This window comes from Equus przewalskii, chromosome 26 (assembly GCF_037783145.1).
Source record: "Equus przewalskii isolate Varuska chromosome 26, EquPr2, whole genome shotgun sequence".
Lineage (NCBI taxonomy): Eukaryota > Metazoa > Chordata > Mammalia > Perissodactyla > Equidae > Equus > Equus przewalskii.
The window spans coordinates 595,336-613,907 of NC_091856.1; the positions used below are offsets into that span (position 1 = coordinate 595,336).

At 39.3% G+C, this 18,572-nt stretch overlaps 1 protein-coding gene across 26 annotated transcripts in view; it reads left to right on the plus strand.

The window, feature by feature from the left end:
• UNC13B (unc-13 homolog B) overlaps positions 1 to 18,572 on the plus strand; it is a 210,584-nt gene that overhangs the window by 124,257 nt on the left and 67,755 nt on the right. The gene's annotated exons all lie outside the window — the stretch shown is intronic.

Genomic DNA, 18,572 nt, shown 5'->3' on the forward strand with positions numbered 1-18,572 from the left:
AAAGTAAAAATAGAAATATTTTTCATTTTTAGTGTTGAAAGTTTGAAATGTCCTTATCTGTGTGTCAGTAGATAGTCTTCAGGCAGAAAGGACATCTTTAAATGATGACAAATGGCTGTCAGTAGTATAATACTTGGCAGATGTTAAAAATGCAAGCATGCTCACCTGTGTTAACACATTTTAAAAAATTTATTTTGAAATAATTTCAAACTTACCGAAAAGTTACCAAAACAGTAGTATAAAGAACTCCCATATCCTCCTCACCAAGATGCTCCAGTTGTTGACATTTTGCCACACTTGCTTCATCACCCTCAATCCATTATGATTAATCTTTTTCTAAACCATTTGAGAGAAAATTGGAGACATGATGATCTGTCACTCCTAAATACTCCTGTTTGTGTTTCCCAGAAAACAAGGCCACTCACAATATAAACATCCAAATCATGAAATCAACAATGACAACACCATCATCAAGACCCCATGCCAATTTTGCCAGCTGTCCCAACAATGTCTCTTTTCCTTTCCGGTCCAAGGTACTATTCAGGCTGACGTGTTGCATTTGGTAGTCATGTCTCCTTGAATCGGGAAGGTTCCTCAGTCTTTCTGATATTTGTCAGATGATGCAGACCTTTCATTTTGTGGCATGTTCTTCATCTTGAGTCTGTCCAATGTTTCCTCATGTCCAGACTCAGGCCATGTTCTCTTGGCAAGAACTATGCAAAAATGATGCTGGGCTATTTTTAGTGAATTGCATCAGAAAGTATAAGATGGCAACCTGTCTTACCCCTTGTGGTGTTAACCTTAATCACCTAGTTAGGTTTGTATTGGCCAGATTTCTCCACTGTGAAGGCACCGTTTTTCCTTTTGTGGTGCAATACTCTGAGACTATGCCAATATCTTCTTCCTCATGAAAGCTCTACCTACCATCTAAGTGTCCATTGATGACTCCTGTCTGAATCTACCACTGCTAATGGTGGTTGCAAGACGGTAACTTTCTACTTCCATTATTCTTTCTACATTCAATAGTTGGCATTGTTCTGTAGGGAAAAGATTTTCCTTTTCTCAATTTTATTATATCAGTATGGGCTCATGGATTCCTAATTTATCACTTGAGTTATAATCCATTACTATTATTTATTTTGATGCTCAAATTGTCCTAGCTTCACAGAAGCCCTGTTAATTTGACCCTTTAGGGAGAAGACAATGTTTCAATAATGATTGCAAAGATAGCTGCTTTGGAAAATAAAAATGTCTGGAAATACTTTCTTTTGTGTGTGTGTATATTGTTATCAGAAACAGTGTTACCTATAGGAATTTCTAACTGCATGTTGTAAAATCTTGGAAAGAGACTATTAACATATTAAAAAATCTTTCTAATGAAAATTTTCAGTGAGATGTGAACTTGTTAAAAATATTTATGATTTTTTTTAAGACGTCAGAGAAGATGAAAACATATTAGTCAAATTTCAACAAAATCTTTGAATAATTGGTTTGTAGCAACCAATTGTACATCTTTATTTGAGGTATCAGTATCGTTTTCAGCTATGACAGCTATGACAACCAAGTACTGAAATAATTGAATGTGGAAGCAGACCTTCAAAGCATTCTACAACAAAATATTAAGCCAAGATTTAAAAAATAATGAGGCATATTATATTACGTTGCTTTCACTAAAAATATTATTACTACTGCTAGTGTTTTTAGTGACAGCAAAAATATTTTTTGTATCATTAATAAATCTTAAATGTTTTTCTTTTTATGCTTTTTGCATTTTAATTTTTGTAATGTAATGAATATATTAATAGAACTATACATGTATATAATTTTCAAGTGAATAAACTACATATATTGAGAGATGTATGCTAAGAAAATTTCTATGGATAGGGCTGTGTGATCATAAATTGGGAGTCTTGATCTCGAGTGACATGAGATAAACATTTAAAGTGAACATTTATGGAGTCAATGTCATAATACTTATTAATTTTTCATTTCTAATTTTTCAGAGCTAAAAGCCTTGTGATTCTTATAAAGGAAAGTAAAGTAAATAATCTCATGTAAAAGAAAAGTTCTGTGAGAAAACAAGAATATATTAGAGCAGACATAGTTTGTTGTGAATTTTTTTAAAGAGGCAATTCAGAGTTTCTCAAAAAGAATAGCTAAAAACAATTGCCAAAGCTTGGAATCATTTAGAGAAAAGCATGGCTTATTTAAGAGTGACTAAGAACCATTGCTACTTACTTGAATAAGAGAACAACAGTAAATATATTCTTAACACAGATGATGTAACTGGAACCTGATTAGATGTGCCCAAGAGGAGAAAGATAAGTCAGAGTTGAAAGAAGGATCTGGTAACAGTTTGAGATAGAGGCAGAAGTATACCATTTATACTTAAGATTTGCTGGCAGATTGATTGAGATTGTAAGGCAGTAAGAAGTTAAGTGCAGCACCAAGGATTTTTTTTTTCCTGAGTAGTTTGAAATTCCACCTAGTTATCCCTTAACAATCTGCCTCAAGATGATAATTTTTGTTAGTTTCTCCTTTATTATTCTAGAATTTCTTTATGCAAGTGCAAGCAAATATAAACATATATTCTAATCTCCTCCACTTTTTTTTTTTTTTTTTGCCAAAGAGTGTATGTTATATACACTGAGAACATCTTGCTTTCTCACTTGGAGATCCTTCCATATTAGCTCTAAGAGAATTTTTCCTTTATAACAGCTGCATAATATTCCACTGTATGAATGTACTGCAAGTATTTAATTCTTCTTCTCTTGATGTTCATTTGATTGTTTCCAGTCATTTGCTGTAACAAACCATGTCACAAATGAGTACCTTTTACGTATGTCATTTTGCATGTGTCAGGTATATCTGAGGGGATATACATTTGTGATTTTGATAAGCATTGCCAGATTGTCCTCATTTGTCAGTAGCTTAAAACAACAAGCCTTTATTTTGCTCCTGCTGCTTCTTATCCTACATGGTAAGGAATTCTGCGTTAACTTGTCTTCTCTCTGCAGTCCAGACTGATGGAGCAGCCAGCATCTAGAACATTGCCAGGGTTGATGGTGGAGGGAAAAAAAGATAACAAATGAAAGAGAACAAAGCAAATTGCACTCTGGCTCTTAAAACTTCTGCCCAAAAGATACAATATGTCGCTTTTACTCACATTTCCCTGCTAAAACAAATCATATAACCATATCTAACTTGAAGTGAGCAATATGGTATACCTTGAAAGAGATAGAGAAGGGTATTTGTGAACTGCTTTAATGACTAACCCCAAGGGTATCTGCCTTCCATAGAGATTGCACCAATTTATACTCCTACTTGTAATGTCACGAGGGTGCTTTTTTCTTCTCAAACCTACTAATAGAGTGACTTGTGAAACTTTTGGATTTTTCTAGTCTGCTAAGCAGTGGTGTCTGAGTAGAGTTTAAGTTTGCATATCTTATCATCAGTAAAGTTAAGCATATTTTCATATAAGTAAAAGCTATCAGTATTTCTCTTCAATGAATTCATATTCTTTGCCCATTTTTTCTATTGAGGTTTTGATTCTTAGGAGCTTTTTATTGTTTCAGGGAAATTAACTCTTGTGTATGATATGACTTTCCTGTATTTTTTCTCAGTGTGTCATTGTGAGAAAGTTTTTAAACCTTAACGAACTACATTTTCCTAATCCAGAAAATGGGGAGAATAATAGTACCTTTCTCTTAGGATTGTAAGTTATTTAGTGAAACTATGATTTAAAAAGAGGAAATCAGAAAAAAAAAAACCTTCAGTGTTCCCACGTTGCATTCATGATAAAATAAAACCTTTATAATCTAGCTCAGTGTGACTCACAGTGTGGTCCATGGACCAGCATCATCCAGGAACTGTTTGTTTCTAGTCTTTGATGAAATAAGTAGTGAAAATGAAAGTGAGCACTTAGAGGCAATTTGAATTGATCGTCGTACAACTGAACAGGGTATAGATCAAAAATACCAGTCCATGATGTATTGGGAGTAAAAGACCAGATCTTTCACAAAAAGAATTTGAAAAGCACTCATGCAGACCCTATATGCCTTTCCAGTCTTACCTCTTTCTGCTACTTTGTTTAGTCAACACTGCCAACGTATAGAATTATTTTTCAAAATCTCAGAGAGTTCGCACTTGCTGTTTTCCATGCATAGAATACTCTTTCTCTTTCTCCACCTAGCTGACTTTTCATTCACATCTTTCAAACCCCAGTCAGGTGTCAGTGTTTTGGGTAAAGCTTCCAGACTGTGCATACTTTTTCTAGGTGGCATTTACCATGATGTAAGAGTTACTTGTTTACTGTTATGTTTGTCCTTTCTGTGTACTTGTAAGATCCTTGAATGCTGCTATGCTTTTTATTGCTGGTGTCCTAGAGCCCAATACAGAACCTGGTGGAGTGTTAAGCCAACTTTTTATGGATGCTTAACTAGCCAGAAAAGCCTGTCAGCATTTTCACATAAGTCTCCATGTGCTTCATCTTCTGTTAATTAATCCTATTTTTTCTTTTTCCCTAGACCTGGCACCTAAAGCCATTGGCAGCAAAATATTACTATTAACATCAGCTATGTTTTCTTATATAGTTTTTATATACAGAAATAGAAAGTTACTGAATTTTGACCATACTATGTGTGGGTTTTTAAATTTTCTCACTTTGATTGTTTTTGTGAGCGCTATTCTGGGTTATTAAATGTTTTTCTAAAACATGATTTAATGATTATTAATAGATTAATAATATTCCATCATGTAGATGTTCCATAACAATTCTTCTTGTTTCTTTACTATTATAAATAATGCTGTGTTGAGCATCATCATGCATAAGTGTTTTCGTTTCTCATTATTTCTTTAGCTTAGCTGTCTCAAAGTAGATTCAAATAAACTACTGAGTTAGAGTGTATATATATGTATCTTTTAAAGACTTGTGGGTTTTTTTCTAAGATTTTATTTTTCCTTTTTCTCCCCAAAGCCCCCCGGTACATAGTTGTATGTTTTTAGTTGTGGGTCCTTCTAGTTGTGGCATGTGGGATGCCTCCTTGGCATGGCTTGATGAGCGATGCCATGTCCACACCCAGGATCCAAACTGGCTAAACCCTGGGTTCCCGAAGCAGAGTGCAAAATTAACCTCTCGGCCACAGGGCTGGCCCCAAAGACTTCTGACAAACTTCTACATGTGTTTTCAGAAAAGTTTTTCCAATTGTACTTTTAGTATTTGAATGTGCCTCTTCAACATTATTATCATTTTATAAAATTTTTGTTAATTTGGCAGAAGAATGGTATCCTCTTGTTTTAATTAGCATTTCTTTGATTATTTGTGATTTGAATATTTTCCATAAGTTTATGGGTCATTTATACTTCTTTAGTTGGTACTGCGTTCAACAGACTTTGAGGAACTGCCATGGGAACCTTGCTAGCCTTATGCCCTTTCCTATAAAATTGTCAGCAACTTGAGGGAAGAGGTCATATAGGCCCTCTCTGTATCTGGGCTGGCTGAGTACCTGGCATATGTAATAAGTGTTTGATGACATTGCTAGTGCTGTTGAGACAGTAATGTTGGTAGTGTGGGTGGAATGGCTATGATTCTCTACCTTATTTGGCTTAGCTGCAGAAAAATCTGGGGGAGGAAGTGAGACTTTTAGCTCTAGAAATGGAGACTGCGGTGGCAGCAGGTGGGTGGGTGTTCCAGGTGGAAGGGACAGTGAAGGAGAAGACATGGAGGTAGGCCGTGAGGAAGCCTTGACAGAAACTCTTAGGTTGCTAAAGAAAGCTGAAGAAGGAGAGACTTAGTAAGCAGAGCTAGAACTGAACAAGTAGATTAGAAGGCCCATGTTTAATGCAGCAGTCCCAGGAGATCCAAGATTGCAGCTGGTCAGCCTGAGAGATGGGTCAGCATTTTCTCAGGGAAGATTGTTAAGACAGAACAAATCAGCTCTCTCCTGCAAAGTTCTGTTCTTTCTTGTGACTCTCTCCCAAGCAAAGAAACTTCCTCCTTATGCTATTTTTGAAACCCTGAGAAAGGGATTTCCCTTGGGGAAAAAATGATGAGGCTTAAGGGGAAGGCCCTTGAGGATCCCATCTGTCAGACTTAGTTGCACCAGGAAAGCACTCTTTCGATACTTTTAAACTCTAGGATTTTGCTCTGCTTATGGCTGACTGTCTTAACTTCCACTACTTCAACTCTTTGCCCTCGTGGAGACCACCAGTTATCCCTCCTTTTTCTCACAGTCTTTCAGCCCTTTCTCTAACCATTGCTACTGTAACACTTAAAAAAAAAAACTAAATGTTTTGAGTAGGTCATAAATGTAAAAATATAAAATTATACAAAAACGGCATGGATAATGCAGTTTCCCTTCTACTTCAGACTTTCGGGCCTCCAGTCCCCATCTCCTTCATCTCATTGTTACCTGTGTCTTGTAAATTGGTCCAGAGATGACCTATGCATTTACAGGTGCGTGTGAGTGCATATGCATGCATGTGTATATTAGACGTATTGTCCTTTATCTTTTTTCATTTACTATTTTATCTTAGAGATTTTTCCTTATTAGTACAAATGGAGCTATTGCAGTGTTTTTAGTAGCTGCATGGTATTTCTTCCTGTGGATGTATTATAATTTTTATACTCTGTCCTCTATTGATGAATCTGTAAGTTGTTTCTAATATTTTCTACTACCACAATGTTGGAATGCATATGCTGTAATACGCCTAAATACTTCCAGGCTTGTCTTAACCACAGCTTTTAGAATCCCTCTTCAAACTTCAGGCAAGACCTACCCAAGAATAGGCCCTACTACTGCTTCACAAACTGGAGAGACCTCTCGGGTGAGGGCCCTAGCTGCTGCTCCCCACAGGCCCCTTCTGCCTTTTGGCAAACTGGGGGGGTCCCTACCTGATATCTGATACCAGAACCAATGCATTCCCTTCTGACTGAAACCTGGCTGTTTGCTAAAGCCCTTTTTGGGGGAGACTATGCTTTTTTTATGCCCCATGTATCACTGAGTCAGAAGTGAGGGTTGATTTTTTCTGGCTCCCTCTGCCACTTCCAGGCCATTTCTAGATCCTCACATAACCTATGCTCACACCTACCTTCCTTGTTGCAATTAGATCCCAACTTTTCCATAACTTCCCATTCATTCATTGAAAACTTTAGTACTTACATGAGTTTTCCTTTTAATCTCAACTGTTGCCATAGTCATCATCATTGTCATCGCTACATTTATTGAATACTCTATCACTGTAAGTGCTTTACGTGCATTACCCAAATGGATTCCTCACAATAGTTCTATGAATTAGGCTTATGTTATTAGGCCCATTTTATAGATTAGGAAACTGAAATTGAGAAAGAAAGAAACTTGTCCAGGGTCACCTAGCTGGTAAAAATTAGAACTGGATTCAAATCTAGATTTTTTTTTAACTCCAGAGCCTGTGTTCTTAACACTATTTCTACTACCATAATCTTAGAACTCTGTTTTCCAAAGTGTGTTCCATAGGACTCCAGTTTCTAGAACTGTTAACATGTGCTTTATCATGTGATAAAGAGTTCCATGGTCAAAGAAATTTAGGAAATGTCAAGTTCCAATAGAGTGAAACACCAACAGATTGCTTTATTGTAGGACTTCTCAGAAGCTTGAATATACTTAGGCTTGTGATTCTTCAAGAGGGGAATATAATATGCACAGCATTATCATAAACTTTTTTGACCATAAAACTCTATTTTGGAGAAGCATCCTATAGGACTCATTTTCCAAAGAATACACTTGAGGAAAGTCTGTCTCAAGTGATTTCATTAAAACTGCATTTGAGAAAGTCATCACTGGGCTCATAGCTACCTAATCTCATGGTTGCTTTTAAGTCTTTGTCTTATTAGACCTCTCTGCAGTCTTTGACACTCCTGGGCACTCCTTTCTGTTTTGATATCTAAGAAACCATCTTAGATCTTCTCTGATCTCTCTTCTGATTTCTCTCTTTGCTTACTTCTTAAATAAGTTCTTTCGTCAATCCTCTTTCCATATAACTCTATACATTCTTTCTATGAAATCTCATTCATCATGCCAACTATCACTTGTATGTGGATTGCTATCCTATGTGTGTCTAGCCCAGATCTCTCTCTTGAACTCTGGATCCATATTTTTAACTGCTGTTTGTACACTAACTTGTCCCATCAGCATCTCAAATTCAGCATGTTCTAATGAAAAGACATCATCTCTCAAAACCTGTTTTAATCCTATATTTTGTTGTCATGCTCCTCTAACTAACCCTGAACCCACTAAATGTGATTGGGCTCTTGAGAGAGAAGAGAAAGCAAAGCCTTCTCTTCTATAATGGAGAAGAATTAGGAGCAAGAGTTTCACTTATCTTCAAAGGGAGGGAACGATAAGGTAGCTGTCTTGTGCACATACTAGGCACTGTGTAAATATCTGTAGACAGGATGAATGAAAAGCCTGTAGAGTAGGGAAGCTAGTTCTTTTTCATTCTAGCCAGTTGTTTTGCAGAGAGGAATGAGGAGGGTTCTCCTGCCTAAAAATCCCTAAAAAAGGATAGGTCACACCCATGCTTGCTTATGGTCATTTTGGGTTGAGAAATTTTTTTAATTCCCAAATTTCATCTTTACAGCCACCCATGCCTGTGGCTCTGCCTCTCCTCACACAAAGTTCACTTCTGTTTCCTCTCACTGTTCTGAGCTGAAATAGAGACAAAGATCTGTGCTTTGTGTACTCTTCCAGCCTTCTCATCCAGTCCTACTTCTACGCCATTTTGCCTCAGTGGACTGAAAAAGGAAAAGTAATCCAGTTCCCTTTTTTTTTTGAGTAACAAATATCTTTTTATGAGATATAATTCATATAATGTAAAATTCACTGTTCTAAAGTGTACAATTTAGTGTTTTTTAGTATATTCACTAGGTTGTGCAGCTGTCACCATCATTTAATTCCAGAACATTTCCATCACCCCAAAAGGAAACCCCATACTCATCAATCAGTCACTTTCCATTCCCTGCTTTGCTGTAACCCTAAGTTACTGTCTGTCTCTATGGATTTGCCTATTTTGGAGATTTCATATAAACGAAATTACATGTTATGTGGCCTGTTGTATCCAGCTTCCTTCCTATCAGATAATGTTTTTAAGATTCATCTCTGTTGCAGCATGTATCAGTACTTCATTCCTTTTTATGGCGGAATCATATCCCGTTTTATGGATATATTGCATTTTTTTTATATTCATCTGTTGATGGACATTTGGATTTTTTCCACCTTTTCGCTATTAGGAATAATGCTTCTGTAAACATTACTGTACAAGTTTTGTGTGAACATATGTTTTCAATTCTCTTGGGTATACACATAGGAGTGGAATTGCTGGGTCATATAGTAACTCTATGTTTAACCTTTTGAGAAACTGCCAGACTGTTTTCCAAATAGGTTGTACCATTTTACATTCCCTTCAACGTTGTATGAGGAATCCACTTTCTCCATATCCTTGCCAACACTTGTTAATCTATGTCTTTTTGTTTAGAGCCCTCCTAGTGGATGTGAAGTTGTATCTCATTGTGGTTTTGATTTGCATTTCCCTAGTGACTCATAATGTTGAGTATCTTTTCATTTGCTTATTGAACACTTATGTATTTTCTTTGGAGAAATGTCTGTTCAGATCCTCTGATCATTTTTAAATTGGGTTATTTGTCTTTTTGTTGTTGAGTTCTAAGAGTTCTTTATATATTCTGGATTGAAGTCCCTTATCAAATATAGGATTTGCAAATATTTTCTCCCAGCCCTGCTCGTTTTTAATTTCTCTGGACCTCTTTTGAATGTGCTACATTCTGCCTTAATTGTGTCCTAACCTGCAACCCTTCTTTCTCCTCTATCTCTTGCCTGTCTCTGGGGAAACTGGCAACATCACCTGAGCCTCTGAAGCAATAAGAAGCTGTTTTTCTTTTTTGTGTGTGTTAAGATTGGCACCTGAGCTAACATCTGTTGCCAATCCTTTTTTTTTCCTTCTCCCCAAAGCCCCCAGTACATAGTTGTATGTGCCAGTTGTAGGTCCTGCTGGTTGTGCTCTGTGGGATGCTGCCTCAGTGCGGCCTGATGAGCAGTGCCATGTCTGCACCCAGGATCCCAACCAGCGAAACCCTGGGCCACTGAAGCTGGAGCATGTGAACTTAACCACTCAGCCATGGGGCTGGCTCTGAAGCTGTTTGTTTTTTTAATAGGGTGTGTAAATAGCTGCCCAGTTGGGCAGTAATAAAAACACGCTCTTGAGCTGCCAGTTCTTGCTAAGGCTGATAGTCTCAGTCTCTCCTTCTCTGCTCCTTCAATGTACAAATCTAGTTATTTCTTGGAGCTCAGCTGTTCCAGTAAAAACTAAAGTCTTAGGTAGAAAGAAATTCCAAAGAGGAAGCAGAGCGGTGATAATAGTGGTATCCTTAAATTAAAATTTAAATGTTCCTTTACAAGTGAACAAAGACCTTCTAAGGTTCCCACTCCCATCTGCACTGAACAGAGCAGAAGTACCCAGAAAGGACTCGTATGGTCCTCCTGCTTGTGTTCTCCATGTCTGTTAGGCAGCAGGCCAGAGCAGGGATGAAAGCTGAGACTAGCCTAGTTCTCTTTCTCTAAAGCCATCAGCCAGGATGTATCTTCTACTCTATTCCAAATGCTCCCTACAAAGGAAAGGAAGACACCAGGATGCCTGGCTTCTGGATCTGGATTGTCTCCTTTCTTCCTCTCTCTTTTAAATTCCTAATGCTGGGGCCGGCCCCATGGCCGAGTGGTTAAGTTTGTGCGCCCCGCTTTGGTGGCCCAGGGTTTTGCCAGTTTGGATCCTGGGCATGGACATGGCACTGCTCATCAAGCCATGTTGAGGTGGCATCCCGCATGCCACAACTGGAAGGACCCACAACTAAAATATACAACTATGTACTAGGGGAGTTTGGGGAGAAAAAGCAAGAAAAAGAAAAAAAAGATTGGCAACAGTTGTTAGCTGTGCCAATCTTTAAAAAAAAAATTCCTAATGCTACCAAAACCTTGATTTCACCTTTTCTTCCTGTTATGGGCTGAATAGTGGCCCCTCCCTCAATTTATATGTTGAAGTCTTAACACCCAGGATCTCAGAATGTGATTATATTTGGAGACTGAGCCTTTAAGGAGCTAATTATGGTAAAATGAGGTCTTATGGATGGGCCCTAATTCAATCTGACTGGTGTCCTTGTAAGAAGAGATTAAGACACAGACACACCGAAGATCATGTGAAGACAGAGAGAAGATGGCCATCTGACAAGCCAAGGAGAGAGGTCTCAGAAGAAACCAACCTTGCTGACACCTTGATCTTGGATTTCTAGCCTCAAGAATTGTAAGAAAATAAATTTCTGTTGCTTAAACCACCCAGTCTGTGGTATTATGTTATGGCAGCCCTAGCAAACCAGTGCACCTTCCAAGGCAGAAGAAGAAAGAAGATGGCATAGAAGCTTCAGTGTTTCTCACCTGTGAACCTTTGTTTTCTGACATCTGGTTGGTGGGAAATGTGGTCTCCAGGCTGGTATATGCAGAGCTGATTCACGATATCCAGTGTCGTTTCTATCCTTGTACTATTATTTCTATTACTAATAAAATTTAGAGCTAAACTAGAAATAGGAAGAACTGGGTCCTTACAGTAGCTCAATCTGAAAATCTGGAAGAACTTGAGGAAGTCACTTCCTATTTCCTATTTTTCTGTCTCAGCTGTAACATTAGAGATAATAACTGTCCTCTCAGTGTTTTGGCGAGATCATAGAAAAATGCATTTTTGAGGGCAAAGCTCTACTAATAGTTGCTTGAGAGTCACTCCTGTTACTTCTTAGAATGGCTAGTTTCCAGGGCTCTCTCATGACCTTTCTAGCCTAGGCCTGAGTGACCTGCTAAAGGTGTTGCTGACCACAGCTGGAGCCTTTGCTGCTGCGTGGGAGCCCAGGGAAACTTTCCGATGGCCACAGTGGCAAGGAAGCCAGTGCTGCAAGATTTCCGGCTTTTATAGGGATCCAGACTCCCTGGTGGCACGGGATTCCTGGGATAACTCGCTGTGCAGATCCCTCAGATGAGGCTGTCTAGTATGCTCATGCTTCCCTGGGGCCTGGGAGGAAGAAGTTATTGGAGGGCCTCACCCTGAGGAGGGTGGAGGAGGCGGCCACAGGCTGCCCTGGGCACTGTGGAAACATTTACCAAGAGCTGCTTTGTGTACTTGTCAGGAGAAATGCTTAACATTTCTCAGGTTTTTGCCCTGTGAAACATTCTGGACATGTTTATGGTCTGGATCTGGATGTTTCCCCGTGGTTGATCTTCCGTAAACCTTAGATCTGATTCTAGGCTGTGACTGAACCCTGTGAATTGTAAGAGGTCACATCTAGGACTGGGATTTTTGGGCAGCTTGTTAGAAGGGGTGGAGTTTGGCTGTGGTTTCTGAGGAGCATATGGAAACATCTCTGAGGAATGCCATTATATCATTGACCTGCCTAGAGTCAGAGGAGAGTAGCAGATACTGGCAGAATGCCCCAGCTCCAGATGGCAGTATTTTCTGGGCATAGTATCAATAAAGAGAGGTACTGAGTAAATTCTTATGGAATAAGTCTGATACTTCTATACAGAATTACTTGCTTCCAAATAATAAGCAAAGCAGCTCTTGGTTTCTACAACTTTCTCTGACTCTTGCTGCTTATTTGACCATCCAACCAGTGGGAACATTTAATATGAGCTGGGAAGGAACTCTTCCTCTGAGAGAAAATCCTTTTGCCAAAGTTACCCAAAAGGAAACAATTACTATAATTATTCCATTTTAAATTAAGCAAACTAATAAGTGGGTGCTGTTGTGGCTATTTGTAAAACTTCTGGTTTTTCCTTTTTTTTGCTGAGGAAGATTCGCCCTGAGCTAACATCTGTGCCAGTCTTCCTCTGTTTTGTATGTGGGTTGCCACCACAGCATGGCCACTGATGAGTGGTGTGAGTCCATGCCTGGGAACCAAACCTGGGCTGCCAAAGTGGAGCATGCTGAACTTAACCACTAGACAACACGGCCGGCCCCAGTAAGACATTTTCCTATCATTTAGGAGTTTACAGGCCAGAGGGGAGATAAAATAATTAACAGTTAAATATTTAACTACTTTTTTTCTCCTCAGACACTTTCCTCAGTCTTTATTCTCATTTTTTTCTGCAGCATTTCATAGCGTTTTTTGAACTCCCTGCTTGTAACTTCCTATTTTCTTGGTTTCCGTTATTCCAGATTCCCCCAATTCTCTTCCTTCTTTTTTTCACGTTGCCTATCTCCTGCCCTGTCTGTCTCTCTCTTCTACAGTCTTCTCCTCAGGTATCTCTTTTAATCTCAAATCTGCATCTCCTCAGCCTCTAATCCAGAATCATTAATTGAGCAGCTCTTGTGTGGCTGGCACTCTGCTTGATCCTGGCATCTGTGCCAGCAGCCAGTAGACTTCCAACTCACCTTTCTAGGCGGATGATTCTCAGATCTATAGTACTTCTAACCTCCCTTTTTTCCTTAGGTTCTATTCTTCATGTCTAGTTATCTACTAGTTATCTTCACCACGGTTTCCCAGTATTTGAAACTCCTGTCCGGAGCCTGTTCCTCTTTCTTTGTTTTCTGTGTTAAAATCACCATCATTCTGCTAGTCACCTGCTCTTAAATCATGGTGTCATTCTTTCTTCTCTTTCCTCTCACATTAGATCATTTCCGGATCTTGTTCTTTTTCTCTCTGTGATTTCTTTTATCAGTCTCTTCTTCTCTGTTTCCCTTTGTGTTCGGGTCCTCTTTACTGCTTAGACTAGACTACTAGCCTTCCAACGGTTTCCTTGCTTTTATTTATTTTTCTTGGAATCCATTGTGTATACCACTGCCAGATTTATCTTCCTGAAACAGAGCACTAGTCATGGCTACCACTTATGCTCAGGGCTCAACTTAGATCTCACATCCTTTGACGCCTTCCCCAAAGTCCCCAGCTAGAGTTAGATACTCATTTTTCTATTTTTTTATAGCATTTTGTATACAGTTGGTTGTCCTGGAATTGTGTGAGCAATTTCACTCGAGAGTATATATTTTTCTTTTCTTTTTTTTTTTTTTGAGGAAGATTAGCCCTGAGCTAACTTCTGCCAATCCTCTTCTTTTTGCTGAGGAAGACTGGCCCTGAACTAACACCCATGCCCACCTTCCTCTACTTTATATGTGGGACGCCTACCACAGCATGGCTCTTGCCATGCAGTGCCATGTCCACACCTTGGATCCGAACTGGCAAACCCCAGCCCGCCGAGCAGTGGAACGTGCGCACTTAACCGCTGTGCCACCGGGCCAGCCCCTGGATTATATATTTCTTCAAAGAATATATACTGTATGATTCCTTTTATATTAAGTTCGGAAACGCAAAAGTGATCTGCGGTGTCAGACTTCAGGATAGTGATTACCTTTGGAGAAGGGGGTTGCTAGTGGGCTTCTGGAATTCTGATGATGTTTTGTTCTTGATCTGGAATCTGTTTACATTGATGTACTTCTGATTTATACACTTTTCTGTATGTACAATTCAATAAAAAGTTTAAATAAAAGCTAAATGAAAGTAACATGGAAATACAGAGTGGGGACTGTGTCTATTTAACTTTATATCCCTGGTGCCTGGCGTCCAGCAAGCTTTTAGCTTTTAACAAATATGTTGAGTGTGTGAGTGAATGAATGAAATGAGTGAATGAAAGTAAGTTTCTCCTCAAAAAATGTTAATTTTTCTTTCCATTGGTAGTTAAATTATAGTCTTAATTTTTTAGCCTGGCATCCATGACCACCCGTGACTTGGCCCAACCTACTTTTCTAACCTTTGTTAACTGAAAGGCCACGTTATATAGTTGAAAGAAGTTGAATCTTGGAATGAGCCAGAGCCTGAGTTTGAAATATGCTTCCACCGCTTACTAGCTGTGTACCCTTAGTCTCAGGCAAGTCACCCAGCCTGTTAGAAACTGAGTTTTCTCATATCTAAATTGGGTATCATTTGCCTCAGTGGATGGATATGGGTTAAATAAGAGAGTCCATGTAGAGCAGGGCCTGATATATTGTTAGCATTCAGTAAATGTTAATTTCCTTTCCTTTCCCACAACATACCTCCCTTTTTCTCCTTTTCTTATCTTTGCTCATGCTGTATCCTCTGCCTTGAGTGCCTTTTCTTCTCTTAAGTTTCCACATATCCAAATATTATTCCTCCTTCAGGATCAAGCTCAGATAGCACCTCTTTCACAGAGCCTTCCCTGATGCCCATACAAACCAGCACCTTGAAAGCTGGAAATATTTTATTCCCTCAAATTCTCATACATTTTATCTGTGTCTCTTATGATACATATTAATTACTCACTCTAGCCTCTGAAGGCTGCCCTCTCACTCCAGGCGCAAATAGGTGCTCTACTCGGGCTGTGATGCTGAAGGCAGGCGCCCTCTCAGTTGGAATAAACTGGGACGTGAAAAGTCAGGTTGAGAAAACTGCTTTGGGCCTTTGATATTCTTTTTAGAACCTCCTTTTGCACCTGGGAGAAATTCAAATGTCTGGTCAAAGATGTGGACCCAGGAGCAAGGGATCAAGTTACAAAGTAATTGACCCATCTTTTGATTTGGTCTTCTGTTAAAGATGTCTTTATGGCCCAGCCTGGCTTATCAAGGTAGGAGGCCATGCAGGAGTTTGAGACTGAAGTCTTAGGAATTAAGAGTGGATATTTACCTATTTACCTGGAGTATCTTCTCTGCTTAATATGCCTTGGGGGCCTGGTACATGTAGGTAGAAAACAAGAGTTCAGGAATTCAGGGATCCTATTCCTGGCCGCTTATTTTCTTGTTGCTTCTGTTTTCTACTTGCATTTTCCTTGCTTATATATAGGACTTAACTCCTTTGCTAGATTGCACTTGAGGTCAGGAACTGATTGCAGTTCCTAGCATAGCTTCGGATAGCTAGTACACACTTAGCAAAGTTTTGTGGAACAATTGCTTAAAAGTATGAAGTGGTATCATAAGTAATGGATTGCAAAAAGAAATGGTTAACACAACGGAAAATAGTTGCCAGAGGACTTTAAAGTAGGGAGCCAGCCCTTTGAGTTAGGGTGGTCAGAGAAGTCTTGTCAGAGGAATTCCCAAAGGATACTGAGTTATCAGTTGTTATTAAGTATTAGGAAACATCCAAGAAATAAAATAATGTGAGTTTAGAGAGATGGGGATCAAGGGATAACTCTCTTTCTGTGTTTACAAACATATGTCATTAAGGAGATCCACAGCTCCTTGTAAGTGGCAAGTTATGTTTTTTCTGTAAACCAGGCAGCTGAGATTTACCACCATTCCAAAACAGGTGCATCCTGAAGTACAGTCATGGTGTATAAAATTAGACTTCTTGAAGCCAGAGGGAAGAGGTAAGTTGTAGCAAATAATCTTCCCCAACTCCTTAGGCTTCTACTTCCCTTTGCAATTGTCGTCTTCAAGCATGCTAGGGAAATGTGTTTATTTGGTCCACACCTGAGGACATTCAGACATAAATAACCAAAGATGACAAATTAAAAAGGGCATTCTAGATGAAAACCAACATCCTGGAACATTTCTTGTGACAGGTGAGGTAAAAACTGTTGACTGGTTTCTCCCTAAAACACTTTTCCTTTTTGTCTTTGTCAATGTCTTTCCCTATTTCTGACAGCTCCATTTTTGTTTCCTCTTCAGCATTTCTCTTCCTCTGCTCACCCCTTAAACCTTGGTGATTTCCAGAGCTCTGTTTTTCACCTCATTCTCTTCTCTAGGTAATTTCACCCATGTCTTTACCCATACACTGATGAATCCCGAATTGCTATCTCTACCTCAGTCCTCTTTCATGAGCTCCGGACTTGTATATCCAGCTGCCTATGGATGTTGTCACTGGAATTTTCATAGGCACCTCATGCAGCTCTACTCACTGTCTTTTCTTTCTCTCCACCTTATCTCCTCTATGGTCCTTTCTCAGTAATAGTCACTACCAGTCACCCAAGCATAAAGTCTAACACTCCTCTTTCTCAGAATATACAACAATGCCCCACGGCATAACATTTCCCCCATTAGGTTATGAATTCCCTAAGGGTAAGGATCATATCTTTCATCATACCTGATACACCACCTAGGTGTTTAATAAGTATTCATTTATTATTTATTAAAAAATTTTTTTTGATAGAATTGTATGAGTAATTCTCGAAGGTACTATATTAGTTTGCTAGGGCTGCCATAACAAAGTACCACAGACTAGGTGGCTTAAAAACAGAAATGCGTTGTCTCACAGTTCTGGAGGCTAGAAATCCAAGGTCAAGGTGTCAGCAGAGTTGATTCCTTCTGAGGGCTGTTAGGGAAGGATCTGTTGTGGTCCTCTCTCCTTGATTTGTAGATGGTCATCATCTCCCTGTGTCTTTTCATGTTGTCTTCTCTCTATGCATATGTCTGTCCCCAAATTTCCCCTTTTTATAAGGACACCAGTCGTATTGGATTAGGGCCCACCTTAATAACCTCGCTTTAACTTGATTAGCTCTGTAAAGCTCCGATCTCCGAACAGGATCACATTGAGAGGTGCCGATGGTTAGGACTTCTGCGTATGAGTTTTGGGGGCACACAGTTCAACCCATAACAGATACCAAAGTACTTTTTACTGTTTGGGTTCCAAGTCTTGTTTTCTGACAGGCGCTTGGTAAGATTTTTAGCCTACTCACATACTGGTTTTTACTCTCTGATAGCACTCTAGACAGTGCCACATGGAAGTAGAAAGGATGGGATGGCATGTTCAATGAGTGTAAGGAGTTTGGTTTGATCAGACTTAGGGAATTGGGAGGCTGGACCTAAACATGGACAGGTAAGAAAGAGCTCTGATAATACGGTAAGGAGCTTGGACTTTTTCCTGGGAACAGTCACAGGAAGATTTTAAGAAGATGAATGACAGTAGCTACATTTTAGAAATGCCCCTCTAGCAAATTGTCCAGAATGGATTGGGAGTGGGAGGGGTGGGAGGAGGTGGTTCTGGAGGAAGGGAGGCTAGGGAGGATGACTATTTTGTAATAATTCAAGTGAGACGTAACAAAACCTAGACTAAGGGTTGTAGGGAAGGGGACAGATTTTATAAGTAGGAAGGTAAAATAGATTAGACTTGGTTCCATGTGATAGGGGGACAAAGAGTTTTGTAGAGGATTCTACTGATGGAGAATTAGGATGTAGGTATTCCAAGGATCTTGTGTCTGAAGAGAGGTCATTTCTGTGTGTGATTGGAGCCCTGGGCTGACAGCTCACCAGTACCAATGCTAACGCTGACAACAGGCTTTCCCTCAGCATTCCTTGCTTTTCAGGCTAAGTCTAGTTCTCTCTCCTGACTCATCTAGTTGAGTACTTCCCATTCTCCCCACCATGCTTCCCTGTTACTCTATCAGAGATCTCCAAACAAGGAGGGGTCTCCTTTAAGTCTTCATTTCCTCTTTGAACATTAGCTGGCTTCCTCTAACTCAGTGCCTCATATCAAGTATTTTTGAATATATGGAGAATCCTATAGGAAAAACCCTCCTCTTTGGGATCTCTTCATTGAGTCCCAA